The sequence below is a fragment of the Maniola jurtina genome, chromosome 23 (genome assembly GCF_905333055.1).
Source record: "Maniola jurtina chromosome 23, ilManJurt1.1, whole genome shotgun sequence".
NCBI classification, from domain to species: domain Eukaryota; kingdom Metazoa; phylum Arthropoda; class Insecta; order Lepidoptera; family Nymphalidae; genus Maniola; species Maniola jurtina.
Window position 1 is genome coordinate 6,004,902 of NC_060051.1, and position 19,642 is coordinate 6,024,543.

The 19,642-nt window shown below is 36.3% G+C and overlaps 1 protein-coding gene across 2 annotated transcripts in view; it reads left to right on the forward strand.

Annotated features, from left to right (window-relative positions):
* The window catches only part of LOC123877245 (transcriptional activator cubitus interruptus), a 156,979-nt gene that overhangs the window by 44,302 nt on the left and 93,035 nt on the right, over positions 1–19,642 (forward strand). The window contains exon 2 of one of the 2 annotated variants that reach the window (XM_045923798.1): positions 2,865–2,888. The exons of the other annotated variant lie outside the window; for it this stretch is intronic. The gene's annotated coding sequence lies outside the window, so the exon portion shown is untranslated. The remainder of the gene's footprint in view (positions 1–2,864; positions 2,889–19,642) is intronic. 2 annotated transcript variants of the gene reach the window in all.

The following is a 19,642-nucleotide window of genomic DNA, read 5'->3' on the forward strand; positions in this document are numbered from 1 at the left end:
TTTATATGGAGATGTTGCAACTATTAACAGTTAGTGCAAAAAGTTGTTCAGTTTTTGCAAGCAAATGAGTTTCGTTGTAATTTAACTGCGCTAAGGAAATTTATAAAGCTGACCTAATATTTTTTATTTCGATGTTATATCACGATGATACAAGTGAAACTTTTTTATAGTATAATGATTGTTTGGATTTCTCGAAATACTACATAAAGATACATAAATAAAAAACTAGATTATATTAGGTCAACTGAATGTAATTTAAAATCAGTATCACTACAGCAGCTGTAGTGTAGTAATTACAATATTAGGTACCTTTGATTGGCAATTCTTACATTCTTTGACTATTGGCTAAAATCCACAGTTACAGTAAGAATGACATAAATTCGTCCAATCCCAACAATCGCGATAACTACAACGTGATATCATTTTGGATTCGTGCTAGGGGCGAAAGTGAAAGTATTGCTTGAAATTATTGTATTTGCAGTTTTGGATTCATCATCAACTCATCGCCGGCCCACTACTGAGTCTAGGTTTCCTCTCGTAATGGGAAGGGTTTAGGCCATATTCTACCACGCTGACCAAGTAAGCATTGATTGACTTTACACGTTTTGAGCATATTATAGAGAACCCAGAGAGATTTTTTCACGATGTTGTCATATTTCATTGCTTAAAATCGCACATAACTGGGTGAAGTTAGAGGTGCGTGCTCGGGATCGAACCGACCTCCCGAATAGGAAGCGGATGTCTCAACCACTAGGCTATCACGGCTCTTCTATGTTCTTGCTTGGCTTTGTCCTTCTACGAATCTCCTCATATCTGGGGGGTTGTAACAGCTCTATGAAATACGCCATCATCGCGACACCGTAGCGCATGAATAATCGAGAAGCTCGACTCGATGAGAAGGCGAGCGCGTGAGAGCTTTTTTGTCGTGACCGCGGTCAGTTCTACAGGGCTGCCACCTTCCTTAGACTAACTTGTTTTTTTTTTTTCACTCTTAGATTTAGACTTACACAAGCGTTTACAAAAGTCAGATCAGTATATATAATACAATAGTAAAATAAGTCTACGTTAATGTTTCGCTTCGAAACTGAGAGAGTTAGTTTAAATCTGTAGTTCACGATCTGTTGATTAGTTTCGCTTCGCTCCCAATGAGGCCGGGTCTTTGAAAGGTACCTAGCACAAAGGGGTAGACATATCTGTCTTTTTTAGGCACCTTTTCACGGCCTCCGCATTCAACCAGATAGACAGACAGACAGACACGCATTCGTATATAAATTTTGTATTTTGAACTAGACCCGATTATTATAATATATTTACTACTTAAAAATACCCATACTAAAAGATGCTTGAATTGTGTTTAAGTTCGATGCTTGTTATCGTAAATATTATTTAGTAGGTATACAAGATGGATTATTATTATTATCACTATCTCAAGAACTAAAATGTGTTGTGGCACTAAAATATTTCAATCTGATAAAAAAATCACAGTATTTGATGAAGTAATACGATGTGGCAACCCTATGCATTAAGTACAGTTGACATAATATGAGTTATTGCATTTTCATCTTTGTAATGATAGTAATAGAGTTCTATTTGCGTTATTCTTAGCTTATTAGGAAAATGTAAAAAAAAAAGTTATGTTCTGTAAAAATGTCACTGGTCTGTTTTAGTGATTTGCTTTTAATTGGGCCCTCATTAGCTTACCGAATGATTATTTTGTCTTCATTTAAGTTCGACCTGCGGTTGACAAGGTTAAGTTGATTATAAAAATTAATATGTATGAATGTTAATTTTATTCTTCACTCGTAGAATCTGTAATATAATGACTGAGATGTCAACGTACAGCCACAAGTCGCTAAGTTAAAATTGTCTTTAAATGAAACTGGAAGAGGTATGCCATACAAAGTGACAGCTAAGTAGGTAGGTATACAGTTTACTTTGTGCCGATTCGAAGCGCCCCACTGAGCGTATCGGGGGTTAAAGTGACACTTTGCATCAAATTGTCTTCGTATATTGCAAATAGAACACCTGACTGACGCTAGAGGTCAACGAACGTTCCGTAAATAGGTCACTCAAAGTCAATGCCGCGTGGTGGGGCATTGATCCGAGTTTTGCACGCTATAAAATGCTGGTTTGAAAAATACTAAATCACTGTTCATATATAAATCTGAGTCCTTTTCGGTTTTGACCCCACACGTGATTGGGTAGTGTTGGAAGACCTCGCACTTGTTCAGTAGATGTCATCAAACTAGTCTAAGGGAGCCCTAGGACTCAACAAGGCGTGGATTGTGGAAATCCTTACCAGAAACCTATTTTCAGCAGTAGACAGAATATCATTTTAAGTATGAAACAAGTTCTACATATTACACATACATAACAAGTTCTACTCAATATAACACATATGTTACATACAAGTTCTACACATTACACGTAGGTTCTACACATACATTCTATAAATTTCAGCCTTAAAGGCTTTCACTTGTAGCTAGGTACAAGAAATAACACTAATATTATAAAGACGAAAGTTTGTGTGTATGTTTGTTACTCCTTCACGCATAGAAGAGATAGATTATTTCTTGGATTACTCCATATTATCCCGGAAAATCAATGATTTCCCACGGGATGTTTAAAAAGCCTATACCCACGCGAACGAAGTCGCGGGCATCAGCTAGTATTTAATAATTTGCGTTTTAAAATGTAGATGCAAAAGAATAATTTACTCTCATTCAAAATTGCATTAAAAGCACCATCTTTGGCATTACCTTAAATTCTTGTAACTCAATCAAGCCATATCTACCTACTTGACTATGTCATTAAAATTTAAAATATTTCAATAAATAATTATAAATACATTATTTTGTTTACAGATGCCGGTGTGGAAAGCAAATTCGGTAAGATTGCAATTTTTTTTGAGTTTCTCGAGAGTTGACATTTTAATTCCGAGTCAACGGCAATCATCAACATTCAATCATTGTAAATGACATGTTAATATATGGGAAATATTGAATGATTAATTTCCTGTCATATCTAGGTTACAGTTAATTTTAAAATGCAATTTAACCGTCGGAGACAAAATGTATTCATTTGTGAGATTATGTGTACCTACTTATTTATTCTTAAAGGCGCAGGCACACTAGCAACTTTTGTTGCTCACACAATTTCGGCTTATACATCAAGTCTATTTGTATAAAAGTGCTCAAAACTTTAAGGGGCCTTTATAACTACCAAGTTTATAGTCATTATCATCATCAACCTGTCGCAGGCCACTACTAAGCACGGATCTCTTCTCAGAATGCAAAGGTTTTGACCATAGTCCACAGTCCACTACGCTGGCCAAGTGCAAATTAGCCGACTTAATAAACCTTTAACAGGGCTCTCTCCGTCACTCGTTTCATACAATCGTAGTTCCAATTTCATTTGAATATTAAGCAACCAAAGTCCATGAAATTTTGCAGACATATTCTAGAAACTAATATCTGTGTCTGTGGTGTTTTAGATTTTTCTAAAAATATGTAGTTTTAAAATTACAGGGGCTCAAAGATTTGTATGAAAATTTTTAAGACCGCGTCACTTTGAAACCGAATATTTTAACAGAAATCTGGAAAACCACAGACACAGATATTAGTTTCTAGAATATGTCTGCAAAATTTCATGGACTTTAGTTGCTTAATATTCAAATGAAATTGGAACTACGATTGTATGAAACGAGTGACGGAGAGCTAGCCCTCTTAAGAACATTATGGGGATATCTTAGGCATGCAGGTTTGCTCGCGATGTTTTCATTTGGTTAAGTTGTCAGCCACTTGGCTCCTATGCGGAGAGTCAGGGGTTCGATCCCAGACACGCACTTCTAACTTTTCGGAGTTTTGCGCGTTTTAAGCAACCAAAAACACTGACGCAATATCGCCTGGTTTCCGGTCTTTTATCAGATATACCTACTTTAGAGAATGTGCTCAGGATCTTCGCAAACTTGTTCCTCCTTCACCTTTCTTCCAGAGAACAGCGAGAAACTGTGAAAGTTGGCACCCTTATGTGGTCGGCGTCCAATTTACTCGCACAGAACGTTTTTTGCTCAACGTTTCTGATACGAACCGCTAAGGTGCGGAATGCCCTTCCGGCGTCAGTGTTTCCTGCCACGTATAACCTACATATCTTCAAGGCAAGAGGCGTCCTCTAGGCAAGCACGCTCCAACTTAACTTCATTGCTTTTTATTAAAAAGCTTTTATAGAAAAAAAAACGAATAAACCCATAATTGCTGTAATTAAATAAATACAAACAAATACCACCCTTCGCTATAAATCACCAATAATAATTAACCTACGACAGTCCTAACACGCATGCGCCAATTACGTCATTAATTTTCAAAATGGCGTCCCTCTCGGTAGACGTAATGAGGTGTAATAAATAAAAACTTATTAAGGTAACACCTGCCAATCAAGATAACTTAAAGTATCTACCCATGAAAGGTCAGACTTGAATCGGATATAATGGAATGGTTTTTTAACCCCCGACCCAAAAAGAGGGGTGTTATAAGTTTGACGTGTGTATATGTGTATCTGTGTGTCTGTGTATCTGTGTATCTGTCTGTGGCACCGTAGCGCCTAAACTAATGAACCGATTTTAATTTAGTTTTTTTTTTGCTTGAAAGGTGGCTTGATCGAAAGTGTTCTTAGCTATAATCCAAGAAAATCGGTTCGGCCGTTTGAAAGTTATCAGCTCTTTTCTAGTTACTGAAACCTTCACTTGTCGGGGGTGTTATAAATTTTTAATTTACACTTGTTTGTTACTCATTTATTTAAGTGAAGCTCACTTAAGATAAATTATTATCTATAGCTTTAAGCTCTAATACCACGTAAACCACCCTCTTCGATCCAAAATTTCGAAAAACATCAGTAGCAGCAGTTCACAAATGTAAATTAAAAATTTATACAACCCCCGACAAGTGAAGGTTACAGTAACTAGAAAAGAGCTGATAACTCTCAAACGGCTGAACCGATTTTCTTGGATTATGACTAAGAATACTTTCGATCAAGCCACCTTTCAAACAAAACAAACTAAATTAAAATCGGTTCATTAGTTTGGGCGCTACGGTGCCACAGACAGATACACAGACACACAGATACACAGATACACACGTCAAACTTATAACACCCTTCTTTTTGGGTCGGGGGTTAATAAATGATTTGTTTCATAATTATTATTAATAACTTTCCCAAACAATTTTATTAGCTCTATTCTTTGTCTTCATAATAATGAACAATAACATACCACCACCATAGGTACTTACTAAGTTACTAGTGATGGAAGGCTTGGCTCGTTTTTTTGCGTAAAGGATCAGCCATTTTTTTGGCACAATTCTACGCGGGCATAATTTTTACAGTAGGTAATTAGATAAGGGTAGCTTTGAGTGTTATTCTAAACTACAGGATGCCCGCGACTTCGTCCGCGTGGATTTAGGTTTTTAAAGATCCCGTGGGAACTGTTTGATTTTGCGGGATAAAAAGTTGCCTATGTCAATTACAGGGACGCAAGCTACCTCGGCACATACAAATCGGTTAAGCGGATGGGTTTTTAGGAATCCCGTGGGAACTCTTTGATTTTCCGGGATAAAAAGTAGCCTGTATCCGTCCCCGGAATATAAGCCAAACGTCAGAATCGGTTAAACTGTTGAACCGTGAAAAGGTAGCAGACAGACAGACAGACACACTTTCGCATTTATAATATTAGTATGGATAAAAAAAATTAGCTATTATAATATTCTTCGTCGCAACACTCTTGGCAGGGTGCTCGTGGTCATCACGAAGTGATATTTTTGGGGGCAGATGTTATACGCCTCACGAGCATTCGCCAATTCTCATTGCTAAACCGTAATGTTATTTCACTTTATTTCGATCATAAATGAAACGATAAGTGCATTTTTCGATTTACGACTTCAAAAAACATTAAAAGGAAGATAAAATTTCAATAAAATAAATATAATAAGCGGCTCTCACGAGGTTATTATTAACAGTTTTTATAATTCACTTACTGCAGTAAGTATTCTACAAGTAATTCATTTAATTTAAATTACTGTAGTAATAAAAAAGTGCTTAATAATAAAACTGTAGTAGAGTCTGTAGGTATGTTGATCTCACTTCGACAAATCTTGCAGTCTGTAAAAATAAAGATTTTGAAAAGGTCCTTCTTCCTACTTGTAAACTTACATTGTCCTACATTGTAAACTTTTTGACTGTCAATTGTTGATTTTGTAAGATAATTGATGTAACGGGTTCCTAACGCGCCCTCGTCTGAAAAGAAGTTGACAAAAAACTCAGACGGGTATTCTTTTTACTTTTATTTCACGTAGGTAATAGTTTTTTATTGCTGCTGAAATTCGAAGAGTACCTAATTCAAAAACTTAGAAATGGATTACACAAATTAAAAATTTATAACACCCCCGACAAGTAAAGGTTACAGTAACTAGAAAAGAGCTGATAGCTTTCAAACAGCTGAACCGATTATCTTGGATTATAGCTAAGAACACTCTCGATCAAGCCACCTTTCAAACAAAAAAAACTAAATAAAAATCGATTCAATAGTTTAGGTGCTACGATGCCACAGACAGATACACAGATACACACGTCAAACTTATAACACCGCTCTTTTTGGGTCGGGGGTTAAAACATTCTCATTGATGTTTTAAAAAAATATAATTGCCAGAGCCGTGGGCAAGAGCTAGTTTTTAATTTTAAAGTGCTCTATAATAATTAATTGGCGCAATTTCTCACGCTGCAATTTGCAAAAGTAATGCGTACTTCAATTGCCCTTTCCGATAAGATGATCAGGTGATGCGTAGATAAAGGACAGAAATTAATTTAATAGGATCGCCGGCACCACAGCTAAGCTGTGGAAAGGATATAAATTATGAATGGTATGCATTTTTTGTTCTTTGTAGTTAATTTACTTACGAAGTTGACTTTTAATAGTAGCTAGCCTTAAACGGCGGCCTTGTTCGCGTTCCTAATGATAACATCGCACTATCCATACTAATATTATAAATGCAAAAGTTGTCGGTGTGTCTGTCTGTCGGTCTGTCTGTCTGTCTGCTAACTCTTCAGGGCCCAACAGTTTAACCGATCATTAAAGGCTTACATCTCGGGGAAAGACGGCAGTATTGATGGTAGGCTTTCAAATCCATACTATAATATTATAAATGCGAAAATGTGTCTGTTTGTCTGTTACCTTTTCACGGCTCAAAAGTTTAACCGATTCTGACGAAACTTGGTACAGAGTCAGCTTATATCCCGGGGACGGACATAGGCTACTTTTATCCCGGAAAATCAAAGAGTTTCCACGGGATTCTTAAAGACCCATCCGTTTAACCGATTTACCTATATGAAATTTGGTAAGTACAGAGGTAGCTTGAATTTCGGAAACTGACATATTATGCAACTTTTTATTCAGGAAAATGAAAGAGTTCCCACCGGACTTAAAAAAAAACTTAAATTCACGCGAACGAACTCGCGGGCATCATTTAGTATTATATACTTTCGAGAAGATGATGAATGACTTCATCTGTGTGGATTTAGATTTTTCAAAAATTCCGTGGAAACTCTTTGTTTTTCCGTAATAAAAATTTGACTACGCCCATCTTTTGGATTCAAGCAATCTCTACCTGCCTATACCCGTCAAACGTTACAAGTACCAGACAAAGAAGCAGACTGACAGATAACTGACTGATAAGATATTAGTATATATAGGTTATCATGTGATCGAATTAAAATCTTAAAATTAGGAGTGAATCTAATTATTTTGTGGTATGGTTGTTGTGTGATTGCTTCAACCGCAGGCCTATAAATTAAAATAAAAAAGCTACCAATTCTTAATTGCCATACAAATTTTTGATAACACGCTCTACCAATAAACTTAATGAGGCGGTTACATGTTGACTGAATTACGGAAGTTATTAAGCATCAATTTAACTGATAACTTATAAACTTATATGCATATCGAATCACCTGCCTGTCTGTCTACACTACCGAATCTTACAAAACGACAGTGATTTTAAGTTCAAGTTATCGCGTGTCTTAATTAGTTCCCGAATCAAAATGTAATTAGTGCAGTAATTGAATTTATACTAATTAGGTAATAAGAGAGAGAAGAACCTGATAGCTTGTGGTTAAGACGTCTGCCTTCTATACTGAATGTCCCCCGTATCGATCCTGAACACGCACATCTAGCTGTTCGGAATTATGTGTGTTTTAAGCTCCAGGGATATTCTGTAGTTGTGCATATGGTGAAGCAGAAGTATGAAGAAGAAGAAAATATCGTAGGAAACCTGCATGCCTTAGAGTTCTCCATAATGTTCTCAAAGGTGTGTGAAGTTTGCCGATTCTCACTGGACCAGCAGCGTGGCGGTCTATTGCCACTTCTCATTCTAAAAGGAGACCCATTCTCGGTAATGGACCAGCGAGGGATTGATGATAACTGATAAGGTAGGTTCGAAGCTTCATAACCTTAGTACTCGAACGTTTTGTATGAGTTAATATTAAGAAATATGTACTTAAACGTCGATATAATAATCAGGAAAACTAGATTTACGAATACCATCAAAGTATCGATTGGCCAACGATTCGGATGATCTAAAAATATTAGTTAAGTTAGTAGGTACTAAGCTTAACCAAATAATTAACTAGCTGCATTCAAAAGTCATTGCCACTTGGTTACTCCAGCATTATTAAACGAAACTAAACGGATTTTATTATAGCATTGTGCAATAACAATGTAGGGAGTTTGTTTATCCAATCCGCCATGTTGCTCGCGTATTTTTGAATTATTGTAACTTTGTACAGCATTCAGAAACGGTCCGGCGTCCAGTTAGTCACGCACAGTGGCTTTTATTGTCGTTTTTCGTAAATAAAACCGAGTACCTACTTCTTATTGTTTTACTCTTTGGAGAATTTAATGTTACTTACCTATTTACTTACTTGAGTACGGCGAAAAGTTCGAACGGCAATTTTTCGAAAAGTACAAGATATTACAGCTATTTTGTAATAAAGCTCTGATATTTAATATAAGAGCTGGAAATTTCTCGAAAAGTAGGGAGCTCACTAAAGTATTATACTTATTACAAATATCAGTCTCCTACAGTGTAGTGTAACTAACACTGTAAAGGTGCCCACGCACTTGAACTGAACTGCAGCTGAACTGCGCGTCGCGGCAGCGCCCCGCACGATATTCTCTCCAGCCGCGACGCGCGGCAGTGACGCGCTACGCGGTACGCGCGTCGCGGCTGGAGAGAACGACGCGCAGTTCAGTTGCAGTTCAGTTCGAGTGCGTGGGCACCTTTAAGTTAAGGTCTTACCTGACTGCTACATTTAAACGGAAAAGACTAGGCGAACTGGCTAATTTTGCTGTACATAATTCCTATCCTTACCCTAGTGCAGCATTATAAAAGGAATAACTAAACATTTAGATCTGTTATTTTAGTTAGTGTGCTACAGAATTGGCCACAAACACACTATATTTAATTTATTAGTTAAAGAATTTCAACATCATCATCTTATCGAAAACTGTGAAACCACCTGTGTATTCCTTTTATCTAGCGTTCTGGTTACACCGTGACTTAAACAACAGTGGATGTCCACAGGTTGATACGATACGATTCTGTGTGCCTAGTGGGAGATTTTTAACCTATCAATCAATCAATCAATCAAATTCTTTATTTGCTGAATACTGACAAAAGGTGGTACAAATAGCATATAATGAGTCCAGTGTATTCAACCATTTCTGGCATGCAAATATAATAATTAATACAATAATTAGTCAAGTAGAACAATGTCAAAATTTAAAAGATGTTAAAAATTAATATTATGTCACAATAAAATTATTATTATACCTATATTATTTTACAGTGCCAACATGTCATTTATTGAATAAAAACATTTATTTATCAACCACGAAAAAAGATCTTTTTTGAAACGTGCTAAAGATGTTAACTGACGTATTCGACGCCATCTAGTGACAAGAAGATGGCGCTGTTTCAATTCCATACAAAACGCAGTTAACTTTTACGCGATCGAATAGGTTAAAAATCTCCCACTAGGCACACTGTTCGTCTACTGCACCATAGGCTTCGCCCAACTCAATAGGTATAGTATTCTAAAGGGATTGTTTGCTGAGAATCTTTCGTCGAACTTTTTTATTGTTATTTTTATATTCGTAGATATATCACTGTGTCAGATTTTCGTTCTCACGACAGATGTTATCCTAGTCACGTCTTGCTACTGACCACTACTGTTTACTACTATGTAGTTTAATATACATTTTACCGGGAAACGTTGTAAAACTACATTTTTAGGCAAATCAAACAGTCTACATAACGTGAAATGACTGTGCCTTCGATCCGTATCAATAATAATAATTACCTAGGTAAGAATTCGGAAATGTATGTCTGTTATCTTTTCATGGCTCGTCCTTTCGCCGTTTTTAACGAATTTTTGTATGTAGATTTGCATCACGGAGATAGATATAGGCTACTTTTTATCCCGAAAATTCACGGATGAAGTCGTAGGCATCATTTGCTTAGTTAACGAGTGTAAATTAAATTATATAAAAATTTATAACACTCCCGACAAGTGAAGGTTACAGTAACTAGAAAAGAGCTGATAATTTTCAAACTGCTTAACCGATTTTCTTGGATTATAGCTAAGTACACTCTCGATCAAGCCACCTTTCAAACAAAAAAAAAACCAAATTAAAATCGGTTCATTCGTTTAAGAGCTACGATGCACAGACAGATACACAGGTACACAGACACACATCAAACTTATACCGCCCCTCTTTTTGGGTCGGGAGTTAAAAATAACTGACCGTGCTGATATTTTATCTTTCTTTCAATCCTAGAAGTTTCGCGTGTTCGTCAGTTAATTTTTTTATTAATTTGAAATAAATATTGTATCGATGTACATAGGTACAATATGACATATATGTACATATAGTTCGCGACAGGTCGACATGGCAATCGAACGATGTCGACCTGTCGCGTACTATACCAGTCTAGGTACTTAATGCCACTTTACAATTTATAATCCTATGAAATATATTCTAGTATTGTAACCCTTGATGATCGAATCTCCCTGTTTACACTGCTAAAAGAAAAAAGCTACAGAATAAATAAAGAACTCAAAAAGCCAAGAGGGTTCTGTCGAATAAGATCTAGTAAAGTTTGTTCAGTTTCATAGAAGAAAACTTAAAAATTATTATTTTGCATAAATCAGTAGGTACAAAGAACATTGAAAATCGAAATATTATACAATTATAATATACTGATCATCATTGATCTAAGTTACTGCATAGGTCTAGGACCTAGGCATATTATAACTATTTTTTAATTTTTTATTCCGATACAAGTTAAGTCTTGATTGTGATCTCACCTGCTGGTAAGTGATACAGCAGTCTAAGATGGAAGCAGGCTAACTTGGAAGGCCTAATCGGTTTCGCATCATCGTATCGATCTAACCTAGAGTCTAACCAGTTTTTTGAGGCATAGATTCCTAGAAATTTTATTTTATTGATATCATGTAAAAAACGAAGTAGACTGTTTTCTACAGCACATTTCAATATTAACCAGTTTAAATAATAATTAATTAAGTAGGTAATACTCGTACGTAATACACAAATTACAATAATTAGTACGTCTATACTTAGCATTGTTGGTAGGTGTACTGCTCCAGCTCCAGTTTAAATCTATACTAATAAATAAAATTGGAGTGTCTGTCTGTAATTTCGAAATAACTACCTCATATAAAGCTCATATGGTTATTTGAACGATACCATAACCGAATCACACGTTTTCAAAATTTTTATCTGTCTGTCTGTCTGTCTGTTTGAAAAGGCTAATCTTCGGAACGGCTGAACCGATTTTGACGGGACTTCAACAGACAAGTAGAGGATTCATCAGGGTGTAACATAGGCTACTTTTTTAACCGACTTTCAAAAAAGGAGTTGTGTTTTTCTACCTATGTATACCGAAATCTCCGAGATTTTTGAACCGATTTGCGTAATTTTTTTTTAATCGATAGAGGAACTTTGCGACATTGCCCTCTAAAAAATTTAGATTCCAACTCCTCAATCCTGATGCTGCAGGGGATCTGATCATCAGAGTGGATGGGATTTAGAAACTGTCGTCGGTTATAAATTGATATTGAAGGTATATTTACCAAGTAAAGACTTTGTCGCGCGGTACGGATAGACTACTTTTGTCCTGGGAACTCAAAAGTTCCCACGAGATTTCTAAAAACCTAAATCCACGCGGGCGAAGCTGCGGGCATCAGCTAGTTAGTCTATAATATCGATATTATATTATGATCTATGAAGTACTCATTCAATTTTTTTATGAACTTCAAGTATACGTTAAGGGATCTCTAAAAAGGTGGAAATTATTCGTAGGGCACAATAAACGCGGTGTCGCCGGCGGTTTTTATCTCATTTCTCAGAAAGTGCGCCTGCAACGCGCATACCGATTTGTACGCTACCTTATTAAGGCGAAGCTATCGATTTATAGACAAAAAATTATATTTATTACTATGAAATATTTTAAAACACAGTAACACAGAGTTTGCAGTAAATAGCAATATAGATAATAGAATTGTTATCAATAAACAATCATAAATCATTCACACAATATGAAAGGGCATCAACAAGTGCAGTATAATTTATTAATATCATGTAAAATTATTACATTAATACTTAATTACTTTATTGATAACAAACGTTTCGCTTTAGTTCTTCTATGTACCTATAATTCTGTAGTAAATAATACATAAAAGTATAAAAAATAAAGATTAACCAATAAAATATCAAGAGGAAGAAAATGTATAACTAATAATCGTTCCAAATAATGTACATGTGCGAGTGAAACGAGCGTAGAATGTGGAAGCTATGTGCTGTAACGTGGTGCTGAAACATATTGTCTGCTTCTAAAATCTAGTTTAGCGGATTGTAGCAAAAGAAGTCTGATGTACTAGTAATGACTACAGTCGCCTATGAATGATTGACACCTCTCACTAGTGGCTAAAATGCACAATTACACAGTTATAGCAAGCATAAAATAAATTCAGTAATTAAGTATATCATTTGTGATTGTAGCACTAGATTTCAACATGGGGTTATTCTAGAGACAGATCAACAAATTCCTGAAAGGCCGGCAACGCATTGGCGGTTCCTCTGGTGTTGCAAATGTTAATGGGTGGCGGTAATCACTGACATCCACAACATCAGCTGACCTGTCTGCTTGTTTGCTCGCTATTTTTATAAAAAAAACCGGCCAAGTGCAGGTTAAACTCGCGCACTGAGGGTATTTTTTCCAACATATTGCACAATAAATCAAAAACTATTACACATAAAAATAGATAAATATCTGTTTTAAAATGTACAGTTAAAGCCCTTTCATAACACATTTTTTTTAAATGATGTAACCACAAATTCGCGGTTTTCAGATTTATTCCTGTACTTGTGTTATAAGACCTACCTACCTGCTAAATTTCATGATTCTAGGTCAACGAGAAGTACCCTATAGGTTTATTGACGGAAACGACGGACGGACAGACAGACAGACAGACAATAAAGCGATTCTATAAGGGTTCCGTTTTTCCTTTTGAGGTACGGAACCCTAAAAATCATAAGTGCTATTGTATTTCCTAATGTAACTTAAATTTTGCCTTTCGAAGTGTGGAGGCTTCGCCTTAACGCCTCACGTGGAGTTAACAATGCGAACAATACATTATGCGGTGTCGCCCGCTGGCGTGAACCGTATGTTATTGGATTATTTTAAAGTAGACAAGTCACTAGCAGGGCCGGGGATTGTGTTACATCCCTTTAAAGGATAAGAAGATGCTTGTTATATGTATTACTATGAATTTATTTAAAAAATACTGTCAGTATTTGTTACAGAGACTGGGTACTGGTAGCAAGAACAGATCGTAGAACTGTGAGAACAGTCTTAAAATTTTGACGAGATCAAAATCAATAATCAAAAGTCAAGAGTGAATAGGTATCTTCTAAGCAAGCGCGATCCATCTTAGGCTGCATCATCACTTGCTAGCAGGTCTGATTGCAGCCAAGCGCTAGTCTATATAATTAAAAAAAAAAGATTCTTGAGTCATGATATGCAGAGGCTCAACGCCTGGAAAATCAAAGAGTTCCAGCGGGATTAAAAGCCTATATCCACGCGGACGATGTAGCAATTCTAGGTAGGTAATGCATTTAACCACTCTATAATAGTAAGTAGTTAAGGTTAATTAAGTTAGCTAGTTAAGGTAGTTTGTTAAGTGTGCCAGATTTAATTCCCAAAATTACCAGAAAATAGAGGATCAAGCTTTAAAAGTCTACTTTCACAGTTGGACCTGAGATGGTAATGAAAATTTTTATTAAGTTTATAATTAAGTTATTAAGTTTAGTTGATTGTTGGTAAACTATGGTTCCACACCTACAACTGGTACAGGTTCTAGAGAGATGATTCATTTCTTACCACAATAGTATTTAAAGTGGCTTTAAAATAAAATGCAATGGATACTTATCTACATAATAAGTTAGTATAATAAAACACTCATCATACAAACTTTTCACCAGTCACAATATTTGTCTCTCCTTGACACCCGAAAACGCGGAAAAACTGAACTGTCAAAACTGAACATTGAGTTCCTAGCATAGAGATAGTATAAAACCCATTGATTTTGAAAGAACCACCCCTAAAACCATTGGTCCATGGTTCCTAGAATAAACAAAACCTTAGGGGTGGCTCTTTCAAAATCAATGATTGAGTTGATCTAGATTCTAGTTCTTCATCAGTGAAATATCGACTCAACAATACCTAGAATTTTATCCACAGTCAATCTATTCAAGACTTCCGCTCGATTGTAGATTACCAACGGCATGTCTAGGATATCCGGTATCCTTATAATTTACGAGGTACCTAACTCTACCAGGCAGTTCCATAATAGAAGAATTACAAATTATAATTGCGTAGACAGTTATATAATTTTTCAAATATATACCTCATATCTAGGTTGGTAGGTACATAGAAATATTTCGTTTCAACCCAGGACTGAATTACGACATGTTGTAAAGGCCCTTACGGAATGTAAACCTTAGAGTCCCTGCCATAACCCCGTTTTAATGTAAATAGAATTAATAAAGAGTAATATCTACAAGCTTATGAATCGTGTATCTCAAAAATAAACTCATTTTAAAATCTTTGCAAAGTAAATTAAAATAAAACCACTCCAACATCAACATATTTTTCGCAGATTCCTGGGATATTTGAATAATATACCATACAAGTGTAAATTAAAAATTTATAACACGGCCCCCGACAAGTGAAGGTTACAGTAACTAGAAAAGAGCTGATAACTTTCAAATGGCTGAACCGATTTTCTTGGATTATAGCTAAAAACACCAAGCCACCTTTCAAACAAAAAAAACTAAATTAAAATCGGTTCATTAGTTTAGGAGCTACGATGCCACAGACGGATACACAGTACATGTCAAACTTATAACACCCCTCTTTTTGGGTCGGGGGTTAAAAACAGATTAATTTCACTTTTCAGTGCGACTAGATTCATAACAGAGATACCTAGATAGATTAGAGTTTGTAAAAGCCTTGTAGCAGTAATTGTATAGTTAAACCTGAACCATTTCCCTTACAAAACCACGTAACACCATTCAACTTGCGCACGCTTAGCTCTGCGGTCGACGTTGGAATACAATAAGTTAAGTTTACAAGTTTTTTTAATCTTTTCTCAAACTAACCGTGAAACTGTTAACCGCAGTTGCGATGAATATGCGGCGAACCAATGTTCAATAATAATTTAACTAGCAATAATTTGAGAAACGTGGTCAATAACTTAATACATAATTTAAAGGAATTATGGGCAAGGTATGGCAGTTTAGGGAAGCAAGGCAGGGGATAGATTGCATCATCACTTACCATCGGGTGAGATCGTAGTCAAGGGCTAACTTGTATCGGAATAGAAAAATTAAAAAAAGATGTGGGAGCCCACCTCGTTATTATTCCAAGCAAAGATCCCATTATGTGACATATGGAAAGAGATTACGATTCTCAGTATTTCAGTAAAAATGAATAGGTACGATGCAGAAGGCTCGGCATGGAAAATATGATAAATAAAAATAATAATAATGAGAAGTAGGATATAAATTATGACAGATCACGTGTTTGTTGGAGTATGTCCGACATTTATATTGGTAGATGCTCTTGACGATTCAAAAGTACTTGTAAAAGTCTAATTGAGTAAAAATATTTTGAATTTGAATTGAATATAATATATGTACCTATAATGAACTAGCTGATACTCGCGACTTCGTCCGTGTGGATTTAGGTTTCCAGAAATCCCGTGAGAACTTTTTGATTTTCCGGTATAAAAATTAGCCTATGCCACTTGCCATTTCTTTGAATATATTCATGCAACAAGTGTAAATTAAAAATTTATAACACTCCGACAAGTGAAGGTTACAGTAACTAGAAAAGAGCTGATAACTTTCAAACGGCTGAACCGATTTTCTTGGATTATAGCTAAGAACACTCTCGATCAAGCCACCTTTCAAACAAAAAGAAACTAAATTAAAATCGGTTCTTTCGTATAGGAGCTACGGTGCCACAGACAGATACACAGACACACAGTTACACACGTCAAACCTATAACACCCCTCTTTTTGTCACGTCGATTTGTTGCTCTGTTGCGGCGTGATCAAAGGACAAACCAACAAGCTATCACACTTTTGCATTTATACTACGGGTAGTGAGATCACGTACGATAGCTTTGAATACTAAGAAGTAGGATAGGTATCATAGAATTTAGCACCTAATCAGCCTAAGCAGCCTCATCATTTTCACAAAGCAAATCTGTATTCATGCAATGTAGGAGTAATTTACACCTCTGTCCAAATATCGTTAAAACTACTCACCTGTATTACCAATTACCTAATTACTAGTGGTTGTATTCAGTACGTACTGTCCGTTTGTAGACGACAGATCAGTACGTGGCACGGTAGGGTATTCTTGGTAGAAAGTTAGGTCGTACCTACTAATTGTAGGAGGGGTGAGTAATTGTCGCGAATGATAGTGCAACAATGTAGTTCGCAAATATAAAAGTGAGCGACAAGACAAGGGATTTAAGCAAACTTTCCACTTGCAATAAAACTTGCAGAAGTCATAATGCAAGAAGTGGCAGAAATTGCTTTCCAACGGGAATACTTGCAAAATAGATTTGTAAGTTCTTATGAATCTATACATAATGACTGACTAGAGCAGAGTTCGGCAAGTTATATTGCTATTGGACACTAGGTATCATCATCATCATCGTCAATCTCTCGATTCTTGCAGGTAGGGACTTCCACACACCATGGTCTAATCGAGTCCGGATAATCGAGTCTCTACTAATTGTAATTACTAATACCATCATACTGTAGCAAGTGGTGTAAAAAACCACCGTTTGCTGAAAAACACTTAAACAAGTGTAAATTAAAAATTTATAACACCCCCGACAAGTGAAGGTTACTGTAACTAGAAAAGAGCTGATAACTTTCAAACGGCTGAACCGATTTTCTTGGATTATAGCTAAAAACACTCTCGATCAAGCACCTTTCAAACAAAAAAAAAACTAAATTAAAATCGGTTCATTAGTTTAGGAGCTGCGATGCCACAGACAGATACACAGATACACTCGTCAAACTTATAACACCCCTCTTTTTTTTTAAAAACCACCGTCTGCTGAAAAGAACTTATTCAAAAAAATGCTTTTAAGAAAACAGATAAATTTTCTCTCGAATTTTCCTACTTACCTAGAACATAATAAATACCTACTAATAAATTTTGAAGCTGCCAGTAGTACATGTGAAAACACTCAAGATTTAATAAAGATCATCTATTTGTACGTTTGTAAAATATTTATTGCTTTCGAGTGAAGACGTATTTATAGGATTTGAAATAAAAATGTTTTATTTATACAACAAATAAATGCATAGGATATAAACTGCTCGTCAGGTCTGGCTGAGAATCGATAAATAACATTTTTGTTGGCTGAAATCCATTCGATGACATTCGATAATAATTTTTATTGCGATACAATATCATTTTTATTCACTCTAAAATTCTACACAAATCTCAAACCCCTATTTTACCCTCTTAGGGGTTTTATTTTCAAAAACCATTTCTTAGTGGAGGTCTATGTCACAATAACTTTATTGTGACAACAGCAAGCAATCAAATCTTGTTAAGCCGGCTCTACACTCGCACGTGAAGTCGCGCCGTTATTTTACGCCGCGAACGTATGCTGCGATGGCGATCCACGCGTGAACTGTGTCCTTCCACATTCGCAAATCGTGACGTTGACGATGCGTTCACGTTCGCCCACCGCAAACCTTTTGTCTTGGACCAAAAAACCGACACTAATCGGGGAAAGGCGCGAATGTGAAGGCGGAACAACATCTACGCTCGTGTTTCGCAGTTGTCGCGGGCTTTCGCGAGTGTAGAGCCCACTTTATAAGCACAGCTTGACTTATATGGAAAGCTTATATAAAGGGATACCTAGTAGAAAATACGTTCGTAACTCATAGAGGTACTTACTCAATTAAAAATGTATGCCAATTGCCAAGGTATTTTAACAATACAAGTACGCTGATTTAACCTGGAAAACCTTGCCAAGATACACCACCACAATAATTGTTTGTAGTGGAACTGCTAAAGTGATTTATTGCTACTTAGGCGTATTACAAACTTAGGCAAGTCGGCAGATATTATTATAAAAGGGAAAGTTTGTGTGTATGTTTGTTATTCTTCCACGCAAAGACTACTGGATGGATTTGGTTGAAATTTGGAATGGAGATAGACTATACCCTGGATTAAAACATAGGCTGCTTTTTATCGCAGAGTTCCTACGAGATTTCAAAAGTACCAAAATCCACGTGGATGAAGTCGCGGGCGTCATCTAGTTACTATATAAATTCAGCTAGAGCCGAATGGCAAAGCCATATGGCACTCAACTCAGCATCATCATCATTAACCGAAAGACATCGATTTTGTGGTGATCGTCACGCCACAACCAACACCACCACCACGCCATGCCACGCCACGCCACGCCACGCCACGCCACGCCACGCCACGCCTGTTACCAGTCACCACGCTGCTGGCTCAGACACCACGCAGCTGGGTTTGGTCTGTCTGAAACCAGCGTTCGATTCGTTTGATGTCGTCTGTTTGCATATTACATGGTGCACGTTGTACCATATCTAGATATGTTTTTTTTTGCCCGACAATACAATTTATTCTATGGATGTTTTTACTTTTAACTGCTTTTTAGTGTTGACTACTTGACGCCTTTGTTACAAAATTAACTTTACATCTAACTTTAATACAATTGAACTGTATTTCGTCGCTATTAATGGCTATTTTCGCTTGTGTTGACGTTTTGGAATCATTAAAAGTTAAACATTTGTGTATTCCACTCGTGATTCTCACCACGGTCGAAGGAAGTAAGGTATATAAACTATCAAACCCAAATTTAAAGTAATCCACGTTGATACAAAAAATCTAAAGATATGCAGTTCCTGAAAGCCAAGATAACTCGATTTTTACTTTCACCAAGGGAT